The sequence below is a fragment of the Quercus robur genome, chromosome 2 (genome assembly GCF_932294415.1).
Source record: "Quercus robur chromosome 2, dhQueRobu3.1, whole genome shotgun sequence".
Classification (NCBI taxonomy): Eukaryota; Viridiplantae; Streptophyta; class Magnoliopsida; order Fagales; family Fagaceae; genus Quercus; species Quercus robur.
The window spans coordinates 33889360-33896196 of NC_065535.1; positions in this window are offsets into that span (position 1 = coordinate 33889360).

A 6837-nucleotide genomic window follows, 5' to 3' on the forward strand; every position below is an offset into this window, starting at 1 on the left:
TTTTACGGGATGGGGCGGGGCTTCGTGGGGCCCCAAAGGGCGGGGATAGGGCAAGACAAAACCATGCAGGGCGGGGACGAAGACCCCATCCTTCAGCCCCACCCCGCCCCATTGCCATCCCGATTTGAGTAAGATATTTCTTATAATTGATCTTAAGTTTTATTATAATGTTACAACTCATAACTAAACTTATGAATAGGTTTAGTTACTCTATTACAACGTGTAGGGTGTTGGTTTTGAGCGCTCTTCCTATTGGACGAGAGGTCTCAAGCCCAACTGGCCTAATACAATGAATTTTTAGAGAATGGGCCTAAGAATTAGGTGTTGGTCTAAACCACAATCACAATACATGGTTGGGTGTGGACGGACCAATGAGAAAATGGGTTCAAGCCTGAAATGTTGTCCCCGAGTGTTTCGTCCGAGGAGCTTGATGTTCTTCTTCTCCTACTTTCTGTACCAGGTTCCCGTGGTTTTTCAAGACCATGCAGATTGCTGAGGTTTTCTCCTTTTTCTCTCTCTTTCTCGCGATCCCCCATTCTTGGGGGGTCTTTCCCATTATATACTTCTTTCCAGTCAATCCTGACCCTCTATCTGTTGATTGTACAGGCTATTACTCGAGTGCTCGTCCCATCAGCCACCTTCCCAAACCCTCTGTGAGTTGCGGCAACCAAGGCTATACTGTTCAGGGGTCCTTTCATCATTAATGCGGCCAGGACGTTAGTTGGGCGTATTAAATGCGAAGGTGACAGTTTTTCCTTAAACTGCTCCCACTCCATACCCCCATGTGCGTCCTGCTGTGATTTGAACCCCGTCAAGAATAATGAGACCCAACAACGAAAGGGAACCCAAGATCGTTCTATGGACAGATTCAAATAGGAGACCTCGACCCGTTGTTTATGACAAACAAGAACCTCGGTATAAGGAATACGCCACAAACGGTGGTGGAAACTTCGTTTGATAAGTCGAGATGAACGCCACGGGAATTCCCAATAAATTCGAGTAGTTCTTCAAAGAACCAAAGAGAATAAACCTCACAAGTTTTATCAATAATATCTGAAAAACGTTTATAGGCTTAGATGACTATTTAAGGGCTCCTTAAAACTTGACAGACAAGAAAATATATTCTAAAATAACTCCTAATTGATACCTAACCATATTAGGAATAAAGTTTGACCTAAAAAGTATTAAATGCACCTAAAAATAAGGAAATAAATCACCTAAACCTAGAATAACATTTTTTACATAGACCCAAAATATTTCATGCCAATTCTTAGCCTTGACCGGATCCTTCTAAAACTTGAATCAAAGTGACGATTTTTTTGTTACCCACATGGATCATGCTCAATGGGCCTCCACGAGTTTGCTTGAGCCCATAACTCTTGGATGAGTCCGTTGAGTACATCCTTGAACTTCTTTGCTCGTGCTCTTGTAACCGGCCCAATTGGTACTTGAACGAGATCCTTCAAAGCAGTGTCTTGATCTCCATCATGCTGTACTCGTCCTTTCTTTGGGGAACGCTTTGGAAGGCTGCCTTTGATGGTGGGCCGTTCTTTCCCACTGGAGTCTGGAACGCCGAGGACAGAATTGTCCTCGACAACATCTTTAGACCATTTGGATTTTCACGCATGTCCTCGGACAGTTCTCTCCTCAGCACGGGCCTTGGACTCAGCGTAGAGCGAGCCAGGGTCGCCAAGTTCTCTAGCCCCACACAACGCATTTTATTTAGGGCATGTTTGGTACACTGTAATGATTATTACATGGGAATAGGAATAAGTATTACAAGGAATACATTAAGTTGAAATGTAATAAGTATTACTATTTATTAGTTTGGTGACCATTTAGGAATAGAATCTTGAATATGCATCCACAATTTAGTAGAGTATAAAAAGAATGTGTAATTAAATCAATTTTAAGTCAAATTTCCTAAAATACACTTATTTTAGGGTGTTTAAAATAGAGCTAATAATTAACAATAAGGAAAATTTATTTTCTTTCCTTTTGAAGATATCACAACTAATGGCTATTTAGGAAAAAAATTTAAAAAGTTATTACATAAGGTGAAGGAATAGATATTCAGTACTTTTAATAAGGAATAGTTATTCCTCATTTTGAAGAATAACTATTCATAAGGAATAACTATTCATTATAATGAAAACATAACCAAACAACTGAATAGTTATGCCATAGGAATATCTATTACATTACAGTGTCTATTACAATCTACCAAACGTGCCCTTATAGTAATAAATATTATAATTCTAGTCGTAATTCTCATTCAATGTACCAAAGTGCTCTTAATGAAGCTTGTAAGGATATTATTTGATACAATATGCATTTTTTTTATTCTTAATTTTTTTTAAAGAATATTGTTACTTCTTGACATAATTTTTGTTATTGTTATGCAATAAATTTATTTCATGTGTACATTTTTTAAATAAGATATGAACAACCATTTTTTTTACAAACGAAAGTATTCAGACCTCTTTGAGTATTTAACTATTCCCTGTATTTTTATATTTTTGTCAACTCTTAATGAAGCCTTGAAGGATATTATTTAATAGAATATGCAAATTTTTTTATTCTTATTTTTTATTTAAAGAATATTGTTATTTCTTGACTTAATTTTTGTTTTTGTTATACAATAAATTTATTTCATGTGTACATTTTTTTTAAATAATATATGAACAACCATTTTTTTTTACAAACGAAAGTATTCATACCTCTTCGAATATCTAACTATTCCGTGTATTTTTATATTTTTGTCAACTCTTAATGAAGCCCTGAAAGGATATTATTTAATGGATTATGCAAATTGTTTATTCTTAATTATTTTATTTTTTTAAGAGAATATTGTTATTTCTTGACTTAATTTTTGTTATTGTTATGTAATAAATTTATTTCATGTGTACATTTTTTAAATAAGATATGAACAACCATTTTTTTTTTTTTACAAACAAAGGTATCCTAGTTTCTTTGAGTATCTGACTATTTCCTTGAGTGTATGCAATCCCCTCATTGCACACACTCTAGGTTATTGCAAGAAATAATCTATTGGGAATGGCTCTAAGATGTTGACAAGATGCTTTGAACCCAAGATCTCATGGATATCATGAGACCTTAGGAACCATTAAACCAATCCCTTGGGGTTGAACAACTAATTTTTTAAAACATGGTACACCTTTTCATTGAAATTTATATTTGAACTAATAATAAATTTTTGTATTAAAATTTGAATTAGTTTTAAATTAACTTAAAATAGTTTTAATTAGGAGTCAAGTTAGAAGTATTACTCATTCAAATTTCAATGTTTTACATAGAAATATGATAAATTTTTAATAGAATATTTTTATGTCTTTTAAGTTTGGATACATGAATCTGCATGCAAGTAACCATGTTTCTAAAACGGAAATATAATAACATTTGGCATTAGATCAAAGCATATTTAAAACTAAAGACACTTGGCATCAAAATATCATTTACCCCCCCCCCCCCCCCCCAAAAAAAAAAAACTTTTCTAGAGAATTTAGAAGTTAATATCACAACATTTTATTTCTTAAAAAAAGTATATAATCTTTTGTTTTGGAGAAAATCTATGGACATGATTTTTGTATCATAACTTTTACCGCAAATCTAATATAGTTCTCATAAGAATAAAAATAAAAAACTCTAAATATAGTTGATTATAGTGTTGGAGAAAAAATAATAGATATATGTGAAAGTGATAGACAACAACTCATAATCCACGGTACCAAAGATGTGATAAAAGTTATAGTCTTACTATAATAACTATTTGTTTTGCCTCTATAAATTGTAACTGGTAAATCCATAAAAAAATTATATAATATTACTTCTTCGTGTTAATTATGCTAAAAAATTCAATCGCTTAGCAAAAAATTATTCAATATACAATGACATGATACATTCTCTTATCATATGAATGATGGATTTCATTAATTAAATTTATTATGAGACCTATTATTAATGTGATTATAGAGTACCATAAATAGAGCATTGTATATTGAATTACCATCAACATAATAGAGCATTCTTTTTTTTTTTTTTTTTTTTTGGCAAAGCAAACATCACAATAAAGTTTAAAACCTTATCCAAATTTTATGTTATTTTTTTTGTGTTTTTAGGATCGCAAGTTTTGTTATAATTATTATGTGGCTAATTGTAACTGTTTGCCTATTACTTTCATGTGGATTAACTACTTTTCCTTCACCACTGACAATTAACCACATCAAAATTATGATACAAAAGTTGTATCCACAAATTTTCTCTTATTTTTCATTTGGATTTTCGTTTCATTTTGACATCCTTTATTATGAAAAGATGAGAAGGCTGCCTCATTGCAGACCAAATTATTATTGTCATGCAACAAAATTGTGAATTGTCACTTCAATTTCTTTTAAGAGTAGGTATTGTGGATGTGATATTAAAGTTGAATTTTTTGCTTTTTATTTTATTTTATTTATTGACCAGGGATCTGAATACCACTTCAACCATCAAATTATATGCAATGAATTACAATTCAATTTTTATCCCCCCCCCTAAAAAAAAAAAAAAAAAAACAATTCAAATGGCATTTCTCCATTCTATAATAACAGGATCAATGGTGAATTTGTAGGCTCAACTTCTGAGTATCTAAACCCTAACAAAGTACTTGGGTGATGAATTCATTAATTTAATGTTAAAGTTTAGTTTCCTTTAAGGGTGGGTATTGTGGATGTGATATTAAAGTTAAATTTTTTTTTTATTATATATTTTATTGACCAAGGATCTAAATGCCACTTCAACCATCAAATTATATGCAATGAATTACAATTTAATTTTTAACCCCCCCCCCCCTCCCCCTCAAAAAAAAAACACAATTCAAATGGTATTTCTCCATTCTATAATAGCAGGGTCAATGGTGAATTTGTAAGCTCAATCTTCTAAGTATCTAAACCCTTACAAAGTACTTGGGTGATGAATTCATTAATTTGGGGCGTGATGTAAACTTTGAGGTTTCAAATTCAATTTACCATATTCTTTGTCCATGGAGTGTCCGAGATGTCTCATGGATAAGGAGTTGAATAGTTTGACTATATGCATAGTGATAACGGTGGAAAATCAGTAGGCTATATGCTCCAAACTTCAACAGCGGGCCGGTGACCTAAAAAAGAAAAAGAAACTATCAAAGGTGACCGGGGTAAACCGGCCAAGGACCCTCCGATAGTTAAGTTAGATTTCTCCTAAGGACTCAAGTGTGGTGAGTGAATGAATAGTAACACATACCTTAGTTTAGTGAACTTGGGTCTTTTTTATAGAGAGTTTGGAGTGGGTTTACTTGTTAGAGGCCATTATGGTGGGCCCTTTTCGCAACTACAGGCTAGGCTGCCTCCTGCAACGTTATGGCCCAATGGTTCTGTGTAGGAGAGTCAAGACTGGCTTGACTGCAACACACCCCAAGCCAAATTATGCACAAGTTAGAGCCCCTTTACTAAGACCTTGGACATGTACCTATGGTAGAGGAAACTGTTACAAAAAAGTTATGGCAGACAAGTGTAATATAACAATAATAAGGAGAATATGCTTACTGTCAGCCAGAAAGACGAAAAATACTAAATCATGATCTTAATAAAGGAAGAAGTAGGATGATAACAATGAGGAAATGGAAATCACACTAATGCTTGATCAATAAAATAAAAAAGGAGAATGGCCAGTCTGCCATGCTTGATTTTTTTACGGAGCTAAGTCCATAAAGGGAACCACTCTTCAATGTGGGCAATCTTACATGGAAATCCTACCACGGAAATTACCCAGTTTGAGAGAATGGGCCTAAATGGCTTATCCTCAAATTTCTTAATTCTCATTAGAGAGTAGGCTTTTAGAGGGAGAAAAAGGAACAACATATTGGTACATGCCTACTATCACACTCTTGCTCACTCTCTATGTGTTTCTTTCTAATTCCTTTTTCCTTTCTAAGTTTTTTGTTCTATCTTTCACTCCCTTTCTTGCTTCCTTTTCTCTCTATTCTCTCTTGTACCCTTCCGTTGTTGTTGTTGTTGTTGTTTTTCTTACTGTGCACAACTGAGGCCCTTCTTATACTGCCTGCTGTGACGGGTTTTTATTATTTTACCCCTTAACCGTTTTTGTCCTAGTATGGGTGTCCTTCCCAAACCACCTACTGGTTTGTCAGCTGCTCAGCCATCACCACTTATCTATACTGGCCGTGCCACATCCCATTCCCAGACAAAAGAGTCTCATTTTGTTTTCTTACTCACCGTGGCATATCCATCCAGATAAGGGTGGGTATTCTTTTTTACCATCACTCATGGCATGCACTTAGTGATTCCAACTCATCTTTCCCTCTTTTGGGTGGTATGTCATCCCAGCAGGACATTTCCCTCAAAAGAGTTTAAGCGGGAACCCAAAATAGGCTTTTCCCTTCTCCCCACTTCCAAACCATACATTTTCTTATCTTTGACCCATGACCCATCTCTCCTATATTGGTTGGGTACAAGTTGGTGCCTGAGCCTTGTGCATGTTCCACTTTCATATGTGTCCATGGCTTGTTTGTTGTTCATGCGTTTGCCATGACCTAAGGGCTTGTTTGCACATTTTGCTACTCGTTCTTAACCTCTTATGGCATGAATGAGTCTCTAAGCTTTTATTCTTTATGTCTTACTTCTTTCTTGGGCCGGGTCTTGCTTGATCGTGGGTAGTTCCTTCTCCAATCCATTCCTTACCCTTTTTTGCGGGTTGGTTAATACTTCTGCCATGCCATCCTGATATTCCAGCCATGCTATTATTTGACTTGTGCTTGCTGGACCTCTTTTGGGCCTGCTGTAT